Here is an 18,118-nt window from a genome sequence, read left to right as displayed (position 1 = left end):
CAATTTCCCTGGAACCAAGACCCCCCGACCCCAATTTACATTAATTCTTATGGGGAAATTGGATTCGCTTAACATCGTTTCGCTTAAAGTAGTATTTTTCAGGAACCAAACAACGACTTTAAGCGAGGAGTTACTGTACAGGAATTTAAAACTTTGGTCAAGCCTTTTTGGAAATCTGGGATATTGTAACTTTTGATAATGCTTAACCTGGGCACAGCTGGGGAACCATTGAAAGACTTGCCAGAAACAGACAGGAATGGAGGAGCTTCGTTTCTGCCCTAAACTCCAGAGACATAATGGTAACATGATGATGATGATGACAACTTCAGAGTTCCCTCAATGTTTGCATAGCTACTTTTGACTTCGTATTTTGGTATTTCTGATCAGTCTAGCATTTGTTTGCATTACAAAACTTCCAGTGCACAGAACTAGTAACCCAGTTTCTTTCAGACCCAGTTTGTGCTTTAGAGTTTAGATTTCATTGTGATCTGTCAAACCAGTCTGAACGCAATTAGTACCACTGCTATTAAGTTAGGCATGTGGAACATATGGGAAACAAGGGTCTTAAAGTTTATTTTTACATACACAACTCAAAAATGGCCGTAATTTTTAACCTGTCCAAAAAAAATTCTCTGGCGGGACTGACCCGAAGCATAGAAAAAAATCATCTCCAAAGGAATTTATTTAAGAAGATTATGAGCAAATTAAAACAGTGGAGGTGGGACCAGTGGCATGCAATGGATCTTGCTACTCATTAACTGTGGGGCCACTCCTGCTGTAATATAGTGAGATCATTTGTGATTACAGGTATTGAATAATTTAAAGATAGATTAAATGTTGCTCTCATTCACCTACTACTTTTTGACTGATTTGGCTTTAAGGGGATGAGAAGGGAAGGTGATATAAACAATTCATTCTTTTTCTGTTCCCCACCCCATCCCAAGTCAGTTATGTAGACTGATTAGATCCCATGAGAGACTGTAAACGATTGAAAGTTTAAATGATTTTGAAGTTTCCCAAGCTAAGGTAGCCCTCCACTCTCTTGAGTGTTTGAGACAGTGTCAGTCGTCTGGAAGCACATGTCTGAATTGTACAAAAACTCCCATATAGAAATGTACTTTTTTAACATAGAATAAATTTTGTATTAATTAAAGTGAAAGTATTTTTTATGTTACATTCTTTGTTTCCTCTGGCACAGACACAATGATACAGGCTATACAATTTCTAACAATGGACATCTTTGTCATTTGTATTTGGCTGGTCTGATTATCATATAAAGTACTATCCTCATGGTGAGTCCTAAGGTCACTTGAAACTGCTTGTAACCTTATTTTTAGGTTATTCCCTGTCCCACTTCTGCAGAACATATTCTCAAACCCACTGGCACATCCAGATGTAGTTTACCTAACTAACTATGAATCCAGTAAAACATACAAGCTAGTACCTATTGACATTTTAAAATTAAAGGGCACTTCTCTCAAATTGAGAGAGCACATTTTGACAATTACTTCTTACTGCTTGGCATTGCCCCTTGAAATTGTGAAAATGAAATATTTTCTTCCTGCCAACAGTTTGTTCTAGGCCTTCTTCTCATGAGTAATAGCACAGTGTGTACCTCTCCTGAACTCTGAGAACCCGGGTTATTAAATGAAAAGGTACACTACGTTTAGAGCATAGTGAATTTGTTCCAATGGGACAAAGTATTGTTTACTGTGTATAACATGGCTGTGTATGCTAACCAAGAGAACCTGCATTTTCATGGTAAAAGTTCTGGTTCCACGTAAACTTCTGTACTGTAATGAGATGTCCTGGAATCGACCAGTTTGGCAATGAGCTATAAAATACTAATGTCTTGGCTGAATTTAACATGCCATGGACATGTGGATTCCTGAGAATGTTGCACCTTGTCTTTGCCAATAAATCACAATAGTGTCCATTCTAGACACTTAATCTGACTTTGCTGGCAATTTTCCATTCTTATCTGGGGGAATGGAAGGAAAGGGATGGGATAACTTTATCTTAATGTAGATATGCAATATGTTGGCAAGCTGTAAAGAAAATCAGATCTGGATTTCATTTCTTCTTCAACTTTGTGTGATCTAGTGCACATTCCTAACGTGTTACAAACAGCTTGTGTCTCTGAAAGTGCAATATCAGTTTTCAGTGGCAAAAGTCCCTAAAGGAAACAGGCTGATTCTTCTATGTGCAAACAGCTGGGCGGTTGTGGATGGAATTAATTGCTGATATATACCGACTGTGTGGGTTTTTTGTTTTTTTCCTTCTTCTCTTGTCATTTCCTTTGCAGCTGTGAAAGGCACGTTTTTTAGACTTTGAAAACAAGAGACTTTTTTTCAGCAGTAATAATTCAAGATTACTGAAATTATATATTTGGCTAGAAATTCAACATACAAACATCTCTCCTGAACTCTAAGAACTCATGCTATTAAATAAAAACTGTAATGCAAAAACTCAAGCCAAGATTTTCAAAGCTACCTAGTGACTTTTGGGTGCCCATCTTGAAAAACCTTAAAGAGGTTTGACTTGCAGAGGGTGAGTACTCAACACTTTCTTATAATAAGACAGCTTTAGGGTGTCTTGAGTTGGGCATCCAAAATTAGTAATTAGTTTTTGAAAATCATGCCCCTACATTTGTAGCTTTGAAGCAGTAATAGCAATGGGATGACCCTATTACATTCAGATATGATAGTGACACAAGTTTAATTGTTTAAAGTCAGGAGTGCTCTGTACTCAGAGAGCAGCTGGGGGATTTTAATATTATCATGGGATCGGAAAGCCTCACATTATCAACAACATTGCGTGCCAAACCAAAGGCTTGTCAACCCTCTCTCAACAGATCACAAATCAAAAAGTGGATTCAAAAGCAGCTTCCAAACACTGAAGGTGTGAGAATCTGTGACGTGCTGATTTCGTGTTAAAATTCAGTGGAAAAATCTGATATGTATTGTAAGGACAATATTTTGCTAGTTTCCACCCTGTAACTCCCAAAAACACTTTTCCCACTGTCTATAAAATTGTTTAAATTAATCTTGCAACAGAGGGATTTTTAGGCTTAGTCTACATTACAAAGGCTTGCCAGTATGGGCTTATTCTTGTTTCCCAAATGAAATAAGCTATACTGGCAAAAACATTTTTCATGGTAAAATTGCATCTATGCTAGAATACCTAGTGTAGATGCACTGTAGTGCTGGTATGAAATGTAATTCTTTTTTTTTAAATTATCCCCTCTCTCAACTGACATTTCTGTTCAGAAAATAGTTTCTAGTGTAGATCTGGTCTTATGAATCTGAATAACTTTTAAGCTTTATAAGCATTTCACATTAGAATATGTCCCCAGCTGTTTGTGTTGAGTAGCGCCTTGTACCACAGGAGGTCCCATTGGGACTGCTTGAAGTGTGAGGTACTCCTTACTGTGAGTAGGGGTGGCAGAATTTGGACCAAAATGTTTTTAAGATTGTGGAAAATTACAGTAGGATTAAGAATGTCCAGGTTAGTAACAGTAAATAGTAGATAGAATAAACCTTTTTTTAAAAGTCGCAGCAAAGTGAATTATCTGTGCAAAGTTAAAGTCCTTATGTAAAACAAGCTTATGTACAGATACAGAATTATTTTATTTTAAACATGCATATATTTTTGAGCCTGCTGTAGTGGATATCTCACGTTAAGTACTTTTTTGGCAGGTAATAAGAGTTATGGAAACAATTAAAATTCTTACGCAACATTGGATCACTTGTTTATTTGGAAGAGTGGGTGGTGTTTGGGAAATAAAGAACAGTTCTTTGCTTTAAAACAAAAATTGTTTGCTTTGGAATAATATGTATCTGGGGAGTTTTCACCAGAAAGCTTTGCCTTTTTTTGTCTTGTTTTATGTGTTCTTTTTTTATAAACTCCTATCAGACAATCCTGAAAATAAAGAATAGTTTGATTTATTATGTATATTTTGTGTGATAATACAAATACTGTATGTTGCTTTACTGGTAAGTATTAACATATAAAAGAACTACTGTATTTATTTTAGTTGCTGGTAACATGTTTGTGTTCCTGTTGACTTGAAGGCGCTACAAAATTTTGCAGACAAGATGAAATTTTCATTGCAGCGAAGGGCATGTGAAACCTGCAAAGGCTCAACTTAGAAATGGACCAATTTCTGTGCAACCTTCTTGTCAATCCTTTCCCAGGCAGTTTTTTCTTCTAATGCCCTACCTGCCTAACTTAAAGGTTTAAAGGTGGGAAAATGCACTTCTCTTAAGAATTGATGGAGGTTATGAGCAAAAGCCCACATTTTTAGAAGGGGAATTTTCCAGTGTCCTGGTGTGCTTGCAGCTGAACATTCCTGTAGATCACATCAATACTTGGTAGCATTATTTGCCTGCCAAGCTTGCAGATGAATTTGTATTCTGAGAGTCTTGTAGTAGTGGGTTCTTCTCCTGAAAGTGCTCCACCCTTGCTTTTTTGCATATACTTTGGATAGCTTGAAAAATCATCATAAAGGTCATCTTTAGGGCAAGGTTTCTTCAGAACTGCCACACTACATGATATCAGTTTAAACTGCAGCTCTATTATATTTTTGTATTTTTTTTTTAAGCAATGGGATGTCTGTTGCAATGTGCTTCCGTATAAAAAAAAAACATAGGTAGTATACATTTGTTAATTCTATGGCAACTGTAAACCACACAAATGATTAAGACTGTAGTTGGGAGGAGTCTGTGGCTTTGTATCTCAGTAAACTCGGTTTCTCTATGCAAGAAAGTGGCTCTGAAAGAGAGAACTGTTTTCAGTTAGTAGGGGTGAAGCTCATGTTTGGGGGGGAGGAATAGAACATTGTAAACATTTTACTGACTGCTAAGTATCATAACATGCTAGTATCTTTTTAATCAAGTACTTAATTACAGTTTAATTACTTGATCCAATATAGAAATTTTGTACATACTTCAGATTGCTCTGTTTGTAATTTACCAGAATTAGCAGACTGACAACTCCCATGATCTGGCAACACTGAAGCTTGAGACATTGTGGCATGAACTTTGTGTAAGAGTGGGTTCATTCAATAAAAAATAAAAGGAGCATTTAAAGAGCCTTTTATTCCTGCCATAAAGATGCTTTTGTGCTGTTGCTGCTGTGTATTTCACAGGGCAGTTGGGAAGGGATGCAGCAGAAAGTTGTTTGAAGCATATTTTGATTCTCTTCTATTTCAAACCTTTTTGTTTTCATCCTCGATGTAGTTAGGTGAAAGGTGAGTTGAATTTTTGTATCTGAATTATTATTTTCCCCATGCAGTCAGTATTCAGTTAATCTATGTTTACCTCTTCTGCTAAGATTTTTTTCTCTATTGTTACTGTTCATTGTGGGGGGGTTGGGAACATGGCGCCTGCTTGTGTTTCCATTTCAATCAATGGAAGCTTTTACTTCAGTAGGAGCTAGATGGGGTTCTTGTTTCGGAGTACATTAAGATGTGTATTTCCACACTCTATGTTCAGAAAAGGATTTAGTTGTGATATGATACAGTGATGAGTTATTGAAGCTACCTTTAAGATTTACAGTTGAACGATCATAAATAGATGGATGTGTTTAAAACTGAGTAAAACCAGAATATATCATGAACTAAATCAAAATTACATAGTACATGGCACTATAAATAGGGACTTATCAGAGGGGTATGTTTTGATTTAAAACTATAAGAGAAAGTTATATGTAAGGAGGGTTTTTTAATAGCCTTGAGTGTTGTAAGTAATATCATGCATTTATATTTCCTTAGTTCTTGGGTCATGAGCAGATTCTAAAAACAAATTTTTTTAATGTCTTTTAAACTAGATTTTCTTGTAAAACTGCATTTAAAATTTACATATTTCTTTGCAAAAATATATTTTAAAAGTATTTCCTACAGGCAAATCTTGTTTCACCATCTGGAGATAGGTTTTACTTTTTATATTGCATTTTTTAAACTTCATTTATTCCATTAACTTTTATGAAGTCAGTCATATAAAGCTGAGCCTGGAGTTTGATACTCAGTTTTGGCATAGTTGTTTAGCATTGTTTCCACAGTCTAGCACTCTAATCCATTTCCTTGCCTCATTGAGCACCGAAAGTGACATAAATTGACATAACTAGACTTTGCTGATTGGTGCTGAGGAAGCAGCCTGAGAGGTGAACTTTACCCTACCATCCTGCCAATACATTTACATGGTTACAGAAGCAGGAATTTACATGTCATGATGTTTGCTGTGGGGTGAATCAATTTTTTAAAATAGACAGTGTGTGTGCATTTGTAATTGTAACTTGTAGGATTGCCTGAAAGCCCAGAGTTTCACCATTTGGTTTGATTAGCCATAATTTCATCACGAAACAAAAGCTGCATAGGAGTGTCTTCGCTACCCAAAGGTATGAGGTTCTAAACTGCAGTGTAGGTAGAGGACACTGATTCTGTGAAAGAATTTTCTCTGTTATAGTTACCTTTACTCCTGGGGAAATTCTCCGCCAAAAGATTACAAATTCTACTCACGATATTTTAAAATGCTGCATATTTTGTTTTGTCAAAAAACACAATATAATCATGTGCAGTTGGGGCTCCTGCTGTCAACCCCGGGTGGAAAAAACAGAAAAAGGAAGAATTTTGGTGGAAATAATAAATTCGGGGGGGGGGGGAGAGAAGAAATCTGCAGGAAACACTAATTCTGTGCAAATTCTGTACTGCGCAGTGATGCAGAATTCCAGCAAGAGTATTATCTTGCAAAAAGTTTGCTTTCTTTAGAAGTCCATGCTACATCTCAGGCATAGTGCAGTTTACTTACGCAATCTCCTGGAGTTTATTCTGCCATTAATTGCATTTTCCTCATTCTCATTAAAACTAATGAGTCATGTGTGCATACCAATGGGAGGACAAACCCTTAAAAATGTTTCTGGTAAATTTGATGGAGACAGAGCACATTATTACCATATTATGGCAGAGAGTCAGATGTCTTGTTAGCAGGATGTTAATTATCTTTAAAGTTCTTGTTAATTGGAAGAGAGTATATGATAATTTGTAACAAGCAACTTTTTTGATCTTATCATAGTTACTATACTGTTGGATTAATTTGTCTGTTTAGGTATTTATTCCATGCTCTGCATTATGTCTGAGCACTTACCTACAGCATATGTTACTTGTAACTTATTACAGAAGCAATGTTACCTACTAAAAAGGCACACCATGAATTAATAAATAAATGCTCTTTAGTACCAATAATTTCACTAACTTTGATGCCCTCTACTATTTTAACTTCCTATAAAGGATACCTGACGATCGTATAGAAATAATTTTAGGCTGAGAATGATTGTCACTAAATTCTAGAAATAGTCAGGTCTGAGCTTAATCCTGAGATGTAATAATATACAGAGGATAACTATAATTGGGGATGCATTTTGATATGTTAATTAGGGCTGTCAAGCGATAATTTTTTTTAATTGCAATTAATTGCACTGTTAAACAATACTAGAATAGCATTTATTTAAGTATTTTTGGATGTTTTCTACATTTTCAAATATATTGATTTCAGTTTCAACACAGAACAAAGTACAGTGCTCGCTTTATTTCTGATTACAAATATTTGTGCTGAAAAAAAACAAAAGAAATAGTATTTTTCAATTCACCTCATACAGGTACTGTAATGCGATCTCCTTATCGTGAAAGTTGAACTTACAAAGTAGATTCATGTACAAAAAATAACTGCACTCAAAACAATATAAAACTTTAGAGCCTACAAATTCACTCATTCCTACTTCTTGTTCAGCCAGTCACTCAGACAAGTTTGTTTACATTTGCAGGTGATATAATGCTGCCCGCTTCTTATTTACAATGTCACCTGAAAGTGAGAACAGGCGTTCGCATGGCACTATTGTAACCGGCATGTCAAGTTATTTACGTGCCTGATGCACTAAAGATTTATATGTCCCTTCATGCTTCAACCTCCCTTCCAGGGGACATGCATCCATGCTGATGACGGGTTCTGCTCGATAACGATCCAAAGCAGTGCAGACTGACACATGTTCACTTTCATCTCTGAGTCACATTGCCACCAGCAGAAGGTTGATATTCATTATTATTATTATTTTTTTTTTTTGGTGGTTTGGGTTCTGTAGTTTCTGCATCGAAGTGTTGCTAAGACTTCCAAAAGCATGCTCCATACCTTGTCCCTCTCAGACTTTGGAAGGCACTTCAGGTTCTTAAACCTTGGGTCAAGTGCTGTAGCTATCTTTAGAAATTTCACACTGGTCTTTTCTTTGCATTTTGTCAGACTTGCAATGAAAGTGTTCTTAAAATGAACAACATGTGCCCGGTCATCATCTGAGACTGCTATAATATGAAATATATGGCAGAATGTGGGTAAAACACAGAGCAGGAGACATACAATTCTCCCTCAAGAAGTTCAGTCAGAATTTAATTAACACATTTTTTTTAACAAGCGTCATCAGCATGGAAGCATGTCCTCTGGAATGGTGGCTGAAGCATAAAAGATGCTGAACATTCATATGCAATCTGGCACGTAAATACCTTGGAATGCTTGCTACAAAAGTGCCATGTGAACGCCTGTTCTCACTTTCAGGTGACATTGTAAATAAGAAGCTGGCAGCATTATATTCTGTAAAATGTAAAAAATAAAAAATTGATTCTTATTTCAGAGTAGCAGCCGTGTTAGTCTGTATCCGCAAAAAGAACAGGAGTACTTGTGGCAGCTTAGAGACTAACAAATTTATTTGAGCATAAGCTTTCGTGGGCTACAGCCCACTTCATTGGATGCATGCAGTGGAAAGTACAGTAGGAAGATAGACACACACAGACACAGACACACACAGACACACACACACACACACACACACACACACACACACACACAGCATTAAACAATGGGTGTTACCATACACACACTAACGAGAGTGATCAGTTCAGGTGAGCTATTATCAGCAGGAGAGAAGAAAACGTTTTGTAGTGGTAATCAAAGTGGTCCATTTGCAGCAGTTGACAAGAAGTTGTGAGGAACTGTGTGTGTGTGGGGGGGGAAATAAACATGGGGAAATAGTTTTACTTTGTGTAATGACCCATCCACTCCCAGTCTTTATTCAAGCCTAATTTAATGGTGTCCATTTTGCAAATTAATTCCAATTCAGCAGTCTCTCTTTGGAGTCTGTTTTTGAAGGGTTTTTTGTTGTAATATTGCGACTTTTAGGTCTGTAATCAAGTGACCAGGGAGATTGAAGTGGTGTTAGACTGGTTTTTGAATGTTATAATTCTTGATGTCTGATTTGTGTCCATTTATTCTGTCCGGTTTGGCCAATGTACATGGCAGAGGGACATTGCTGGCACATGATGGCATATATCACATTGGTAGATGTGCAGGTGAACGAGCCTCTGATAATGTGGATGATGTGATTAGGTCCTATGATGGTGTCCCCTGAATAGATATGTGGACAGAGTTGGCAACAGGCTTTGTTGCAAGGATAGATTCCTAGGTTAGTGTTTTTGTTGTGTGGTCTGTGGTTGCTGGTGAGTATTTGCTTCAGGTTGGGGGGCTGTCTGTAAGCAGCTCACCTTAACTGATCACTCTCGTTAGTGTGTATGGTAACACCCATTGTTTCATGTTCTGTGTTTGTGTTTATATATTATCCTACTGTATTTTCTACTGCATGCATCTGATAAAGTGGGCTGTAGCCCATGAAAGCTTATGCTCAGATAAATTTCTTAGTATCTAAGGTGCCACAAGTACTCCTGTTCTTGATTTTCTTAATGATTGAACAAGAAATAGGACTGAGTGAACTTGTAGGCTCTAAAGTTTTACTTTGTTTTGAGTGCAGTTATGTAACAAAAAAAAATCTACATTTGTAAGTTGCACTTTCACAATAAAGAGATCGCATTACAGTACTTGTATGAGGTAAATTGAAATACTATTTTATCATTTTTACAGTGTAAATATTTGTAATAAAAATATGAAGTGAGCACTGTACACTTTGTAATTGAAATTAATATACACCTCTACCCTAATATAATGCAAATTCGGATATAATGCGGTAAAGCAGTGCTCCAGGGGGGCAAGGTTGCACACTCCGGTGGATCAAAGCAAGTTCAATATAATGCGGTTTCACCTATAACACGGTAAGATTTTTTGGCTCCCGAGGACAGCGTTATTTCGAGGTAGAGGTATATTTGAAAATGTAGGAAAACATCCAAAAATATTTAACAAATTTCAGTTGGTATTGTTTAACAGTGCAATTACAACTGCGATAATTGCAATTAATTTTTTTAATTACAATTTTGAGTTAATTGCATGAGTTAACGGCGATTAATCGACAGCCCTAATAACTTCTCTCAGGATTGGTAGCATAACTGTAGTTGAATGGTAAGTCATGCAGAATACAATGCAATTTGCATCTTGAGCTGCAGTATCCACAGACTACATATTTTGTTTAATAAACAAAAAACATGATTTCTTTGTCATTCTGCAATCACAGAAGAGAGCTGCCACTCCTTCTGTGAAGCAGATATCTTTGCTGGAGTCCTGTGACACACAGTGGGAATTCACTTCCTGTCAGGAAATGCTCTTTTTTCAATGTTTTATCTTGCGGAGACAACCAAGAGTGAACAATAGGCTATTAAAGTATTAGAACAAGTGTCATAACTAACCCAATATGTACTACTTTCTGAGTATTATCCTGAAAGAAAGCATTGGCTAGTCTTCAGAATTAATTCAGTAATCAGTAGCAATAGTGTGTAACAGCCTTAACAATTGTTTTTCAAATATTAAGCAAAAACTTAGTTTTGTGTTGAACTTTGAGAGCTTCCTGTCAGTTTCCTGTAGTAAAAATGATAAAAATAACTTAGTAATTCAAGAGTTTGGCAAAGAAAAGTGTTTTTTTTTCCTTTTTGACAATCTAAATTCATCATTTTTTAAAATAAAACACACTAACTGTTTTATGGAATTCTCATTGCATTTTGAAGAATGACACTGACTACATAAATGGTGTAATGAGATTTCATTTTTGGTATCGATACGTAATTGAGTACATTTGATACTGAAATCAGAATCTCTTCTAATTACCAGCCCCTCAAATTCCACCTGGGATCAGAAAGTCAAGCTGAATTCTTTCCATCTCATGCACCATTACCAGCAATGAAGAGTCTACAAGGCTAATTACTCTTACACCTTTTACCCTGAAGAAGTCACATAATCTTTAATGATGTTGCACAGACACAAATGAGTGGAATTTAGTAAACAATGCTGATGATGCACCAAAAGGAAAAGAGTTCAGCTTGCTCTGCCTATGCAGCCTCACAAGGGGTAAAATGTAGTGAAAGCACATTTTAGTCCAGGGGTAGGCAACCTATGGCACGCATGCCAAAGGCAGCACACGAGCTGATTTTCAGTAGCACTCACACTGCCTGGGTCCTGGCCACCGGTCCAGGGGGCTCTGCATTTTAATTTAATTTTAAATGAAGCCTCTTAAACATTTTAAAAACCTTACTTACTTTAAATACAACAATAGTTTAGTTATATATTACAGACTTATAGAAAGAGACCTTCTAAAAATGTTAAAATGTATGACTGTCATGCGAAACCTTAAATTAGAGTAAATAAATGAAGACTTGGCACACCACTTCTGAAAGGTTGCCAACCCCTGTTTTAGTCAATACAATAAAGAGACAGGGACTCCACATTATACCCATGTGAAGTAGATCTCTTGAATAAAAAGATGTCATTTTTATATAGATGCTTTCTTCAGGGTAGAACTGCTCTTTAAAGACATTTAAAGTTGAAGCTTGTTTCACATTACAATCTCAGTTTACACATAGACACTTACCCTTAACTAACAACAACAAAAATAATCCTCCTGAAATTTCATACCACATCTCCTTCCAGGGTAGAATTTTTCTGCCTGCATTGTGGTGGAATGAACAGATCTAATCCATGAGTAATGTCCAGACCAGTGGATGCCTTCCATTATGAGAAATAAAAATTAAGGTAAGGAGACTAGTTTTCTGTCTTACATTGTGTTTGTTTGGCATACACATAATAAAAAAATTTGATCTTCTTTTTTTGCAAATATTTAATATTGTGGGATTGCTATAGATGTAATTTGGGTTACTATCCACACACTAATACTAAGTTGCTCACTTAGGCCCTAATCCAAAGTCCATTGAAGTAAGTGGGAGGTGTTTCACTGACTTCTATGGGCTGTTAGAGATCAGTTCTGAAATGCTGGGACTTTCCCGATTGTCTTCATGGGGAGCAAAATCAGGCTCTTGATGCAGGAAAAAGTATTTAAAAGTCACTGTGTACATCATCTTCAATTCAGTATGGGCATATAAAACAAATCTATAGCTGTAGCTAAACCATGAGATACAGTGTGTCATGCCTCTGCTCTGTTGGGCATAGTGGAGGTCATTCTAATTTTATTAGGTGGTTGGCACTGGTTGTGGGCCTTTTTCACAAAGGAATTTCTGTTCAAAATATAATGTAACGAGTACATTCATATGTTAGCAGCAGGTTCCCATGGAAACTTTGTAAACTGATGTTAACAGACAGAAGCAAAGGTCTTACTATTGTGGGAGACCGTCTATATTTTCTGTACATCTTTCATAGTAATTTTCTGTTGTGCTATTCTAATTCTGCATAATCTTAAGACTTTTTTTATGATTTTCTTTAGAGAAGGGGCACTAACATGCTTTTTGAATGCATGGATGATGGATTTATTGTCATTATTGCAAAATAAGGACTATCTTTCAGTTTCTTGCTTATATTTTGGGTATAATACATAAAGTATCATAGAATCTCAAGCTTTGAACTGGTTACCTTCATGTTTAGAAGCTATAATTTAGCAAGATACAGCCAGAAACCTTAGAAATACTTGTAGTTCAGTAGGTATCTGATCTTGTTTGAGGACTGGTCCCTATATACAGTCCACACATGGATATGTATGTGCTCCATGCACCTGAGACTGGAGATTTATAGCAAGTAGTGTCTGTTGGCCCATACATAAGCAGTTGCTCTCCTCGTGCTTCAAAATAAGAGCATAAAGGGTCACATGGACAAATGCCTCTCTGGTTCATTCTTGCCACCGCATGGCCTGAGCTGGAATTTGCTGCATCTACTATGATCGTCTTCTACTTCTATACTTGTAAATACGTATTGTAAGTAGTTTTTAGTAAGTGTAGACTTTGTTTTAGTGTTGTTATAGTTAACATAGCTTAGTCTTCTTGCCTCAGGAAGTTTCTCCCCATGAAGGAGGACTATGCCAAGATTCCTGGGGTTTAAGAACTGTCTTGTGCCCCTGTTCTTTCTCTGTCAGTAACAAACACCAGTGCTGCCTTTATTGCCTTGGGGAGGTTCATATTGCCACCAAGTATAGCATTTGCTGTTCCTCTGTAACATACCAGGTGTGATACAGCAGGGCCAGAGGGCAGCAGGAGAGTGATAGATGAGTGGTATATAAGCCCTAGGATCATCAGAACCTTATTCCTTGTGGACTAAGGAGAGATTACTACAGGGTAATTAGAGCACCTGGAGCCAATTAAGGCCCCTCCTGAGACCTAATAAAAACCCCTGTTTCAGTCAGACCAGGAGAGGAAGGAGAGTTGACTAGAGTTGGAGGAGTACTGTTGTTAACTGGAGTACCAGGGGATAGGAAACCTTCCCTAAGCAGAAAGAGGGTAAGCAGTCAGCAAGGCTGAAGGGGCTGGGACCTAGAGTAGCGGGTGGACCCGGGGTCCTTCCCCACTCCTCTCCCTCCCCCACCGGGGGCAAGGGGTGGCACTCCAACCCACCACACTAACGAAAAGCACAGGACCCACCACAGTAGCGTTGGCCATTTGCGACACAGCGTACAATCCAGACTAAAGAGCAGCTGTGTCACCTCTGCCCTGAAACCTGGGATTCTTTACAATGCTTTGCTGAAGGAGCTCCCGCCTGTGCTGTTCACAAACATCCTTCTAGCATGCAAGCCATATCCTGTGTGTAACTGCAGCCTGCCAGCTACACTTGTTACGCTCTGGCTCTTACCAGCCTTGGTTGGACCCGCAACACACTCCCAGTCTTAAGTTCTCGCCACCCCAGAAATGTATGTCCTATACCATCTAGCCCTCTCCTGGACAATAGAAGCTGTATTAGGTACATTTATTTCTTTAATAGAAATAATATGCACACAACTTGCCACCCCAAATGGAGTTTCCCAGACACTTCAGTTTAAACACCATTGAAGGAAATGGCTGAGCAGGCGGATACCTTGTTTAATGTCCTGTCAGCCTCTACCCTGGCCTGTGTCGCACTACCAGTGCATGACAGTATCCTCAAAATTGCCACGGCCCTCTGGCAAACTCATTCATCCCTCCCTCCCATCTTGAAAAGGGCTGAAAAGAAATACTTTGTCCCAACCAAAGGGTTTGAGTACCTTTACACCCACACTCCCCATGGCTCACTGTGGTCTCTGCAGCCAATGAAAAAGATAAACAAGGGCATACCAGCTCAACTCCCAAAAATAGAGGCCAAAAAATTGGACCTGTTTCTGTTCATCTCCTAGGGAGATAAATTTCGACTTATGATACTCCCTCCGTAAGTTCAAGAGTCCCTCCCACAGGGTTTTCCCCAGGAATTCAGCACGCTGGTGGAAGAGGGCATCACGCAGGCTCAGTATTCCCTCCAAATGGCATGGGACACAGCTGACTCAGTGGCTAGGATGGTTGCGTTGGCAGTGACTGAGGTGCAGCTCCTGACTTCAGACCACCAGCCTCTCCCAAGATATGCAGACCTCAATCCAAGACCTCCCATTCAATGGTATCAGTCTTTTTTCAGAGCAGATGGATGCGAGGCTGCATGGGTTAAGACATTAGGGCCACCCTTTGCATGTTGGGCATGTATACCCACAAGTCTGCAAGAAAGCAGTTCTGGCTGCCGCCGAGGCCTTGGCAGTTTCGTCCAGGGTCTGCAAGAAGAAGGGACAGGGATGTTAGTTTCAGTTGCCGCTGCCCTTCCTCCTCCCACTCAACTGTGCAGCCTGGCCCAGCAATGCACCCTGGGGGCCAGAAGCACTCATTTTGAGGGTGCGGTCAAGAGCAACACCCCAGTCATCTCCCAGGATCCACCCTGTTCTTTTCTCAACTGTCTTCATCCCTACCGTTTGGCCTGGTTGCAGGTCACCTTGGACCACTGAGTGCTGGAGGCTTTTAAGAGAAGGTTAGACAAACACCTATTGGGGTGGTCTAGATAACACTTAGTCCTGCCACGAGTGCAGGGGACTGAACTAGAGGACCTCTCGAGGTCCTTTCCAGTCCTATGATTCTGTTCTATGAGTCGAACATATTCATCCCCTGGACAGTATGAGGGCCCACTCTACGAGATCATAAGCAACTTCACCAGTAGCTGTTTGAGATGTTCCAATACTGGTGGACTGGTAAGGTGGCTACCTGGAGTTTCATCCACATCTTTATGAAGAATTATTCTCTGGACCAGGCTTCCTCGGCACATGCAGCTGTGGGAACAGCTGTTAGACATTCACGCCAACTACATTCTCGCACCCTCCTCCTATTTGAATACTACTTACCAATCACCAACATGGGGAATTACACATAGGGGCCTCTACTCAAACAAGAAATGGAGGTTAATTACCTGCAATTGAAGGTTTTTCAAGATGTGTGGTCCCTATTTGTGTCTTTCTATCCACCCTTCTTCCCCTCTGTTTTGGATCCTATCTGATTTGCTGTAAAAGAAGGAACTGGAGAGGCATTAGTCTATGCCACCCTTTATTTCCTTGGTTTGGAGCATAAGAGAAGCAAATGCAGATATGCGGACCAACAGATACTACTTGCTACAAATCTCACTCGGGTGCATGTGTACCCATATGTGGAATACAGATAGTAACCACACATCTTGAAGAACCTCCAGTTACAGGTAAAGTAACCATTTCTAGTAATCGCCTGTTACTCCTACTTGTATACTCCCTATTTTGTTCAACACTACAGTCAATCCAAGTAGGATTAACTCTTCTAGATCATCGCCCAATGGCAATTGTTGGGAGTTTTGGGTGCTTGTCATCCTTCAGTCTTAGGCCCTTAGAAAGTTGAGCAGCTATGCTGTTTACTACAAATACCGTATCAGTTGTACAACTACTTTTCATTTGCTAAGGGCTTGGCTACACTCGAAACTTCAAAGTGCTGCCACGGGAGCGCTGCCGCGGCAGCACTTTGAAGTGTGAGTGTGGCTGCAGCGCCAGCGCTGGGAGAGAGCTCTCCCAGCGCTGCACGTACTCTGCCTCCCTGTGGGGATTAGCTTGCAGTGCTGGGAGCCGCGCACCCAGTGGTGCGGCACTGTTTACTCTGGCGCTTTACAGCACTGTATCTTGCAGCGCTCAGGGGGGTGTTTTTTTTTCACACCCCTGAGCAAGAAACTTGCAGCGCTGTAAAGCGCCAGTGTAGCCAAGGCTTAAGATTGTCCCTACCAGCCTTAAATTTGTTGTACAGATTTTAATTCCTTCATGTATTCCTGTAAAACACCTTCTTGCATTAAATTTATGAAACTTTCCCTGCACAAGCACAAAATCTATTAGATAATCTTTATCGTAACAATGATACAACCTCTTAGCCATTTTAACGAGATATTTTGGTATTTGAGACGCGTTTGGCAGCTGTCCATGTTTGAAAATTTAGCCCAGCATCCTTTGTCATATGTCAGACTTTATTGCAGTTTCTTGAAGAGCCTTGTAAAAACATGTACTACTTTATTTCCACTGAAAAATATTTTTCTTGTTTAGGATCAGTCTATAAAAAAATGATTTCACAAATGGTCCTTATTTTAAACAAAAAGTATCCCACATTTACAAGTACCCTGTGGTACAGATTGTTGAAAACGAATATTAGAGATTCAGGAATTAAAGAAAAACATTTGTAATGATTCCTTGAAAAGAATTAAGAAATGGAGGGGTTTTTTTTGTTTTGTGTTTTTTTTTTTTTTTGAGAGAGAAACATTTAGTTCTCCCGTAAATTATTATGGACTAAATTCTGCCTTCAGATGTGTGCACATCTACCATTTACTTCAGTCCAAATTACAGGAATCAGAGAACTGTGCATGGCTTGTTGGATCATACGTTAAAATCTAATGTGTTGCATAGGGGCTCAATAACAAACTAGTTATCTTGGAGGCAGGGTTGTTTGGTGGTTTTTTTTTTTTTTCGTTTCTCTTCCCCCCCCCCCCCCCCCTTCCTACAATATTTAGCAGAAAAATATTGTGGAAAGTAGTATTCTTGGATGGATATTTTTGGATGGATCGGTTTTGGAAACTTGGGCTGAACTCTGAAGAGAAATTCCATTGCTTTACTCATTAAATTTCTTCATCAGACTTGCAAAATTGCTTTTTTGATGTAAATTGCCCGGGTATGTATCCAATTTTTTAATCCGTCTCAAAGAAATGGACAACTTAAACCATTTCTAGTTTTTAAATGGATTTAAATTAACTGGAAGACATTGCACTTCAATTTGGAAATGATAGTGTTTTGAGGCTATTTTTCCTGGTTATGTCTCAAACCTCTTCTGTATATGAAGAAGGTTCTTTGTGATCTATAGATAAATAACTTCTTTAAAGCTTGCAACATATTTGCAATTGTGCTATTATGCTTTACAAAAGGTCCACCAAGATTTTGTATAATCAGTTACATAAATAGAAATACTACAGTGACAGATGCCTTAGAAATACCTGAGATATATTATCTATAGGTGATATTTTCTGATGTCTCACCCTTTTTAAGAACTTCTAACTTAACATAGCTATTAGCTGATACACTGTTTGGCCATTAGAAGGCCAAAAGACTACCCAATAGCCCTTGGTATTCTCTGTGATGGAGTTAGGGAGAATGGGTGTCTTTGCCTTCATCTCTAGTTATTTTTAATGAATTCCCTTTCTGTCTCTTCTTCCAGTCCTTTGGATGATTGTTTAAGATGAGGGACACTGCACCTTAGCCTAATAAATTTTCATATGGCTTTAGTATTGGTCAGCAGCTCTACATAGTGGCTTCAGGAATCACACCTGAATGCATTCTCTATGACCAATCGTCTGCCTTGTGGAAGGTTATGACAATTTGCAGACCGTAC

General features: G+C 38.6%; 1 protein-coding gene across 15 annotated transcripts in view; it reads left to right on the top strand.

Moving 5' to 3' along the window:
• ADD3 (adducin 3) overlaps positions 1-18,118 on the top strand; it is a 159,473-nt gene that overhangs the window by 73,875 nt on the left and 67,480 nt on the right. For 7 of the 15 annotated variants that reach the window (XM_045025372.1, XM_045025373.1, XM_045025377.1 and 4 more), the window contains one exon: positions 11,904-12,005. The exons of 7 other annotated variants lie outside the window; for them this stretch is intronic. The gene's annotated coding sequence lies outside the window, so the exon portion shown is untranslated. Of the gene's footprint in view, positions 1-5,140; positions 5,252-11,903; positions 12,006-18,118 lie in introns of those variants that run through there. One more of the 15 variants, XM_045025376.1, reaches the window with a different exon arrangement.

The sequence above is a fragment of the Mauremys mutica genome, chromosome 7 (assembly GCF_020497125.1).
Source record: "Mauremys mutica isolate MM-2020 ecotype Southern chromosome 7, ASM2049712v1, whole genome shotgun sequence".
Taxonomy (NCBI): Eukaryota; Metazoa; Chordata; order Testudines; family Geoemydidae; genus Mauremys; species Mauremys mutica.
Note: the sequence above shows the minus strand (reverse complement) of the source record. Positions and strands in the feature narration are given on the sequence as shown.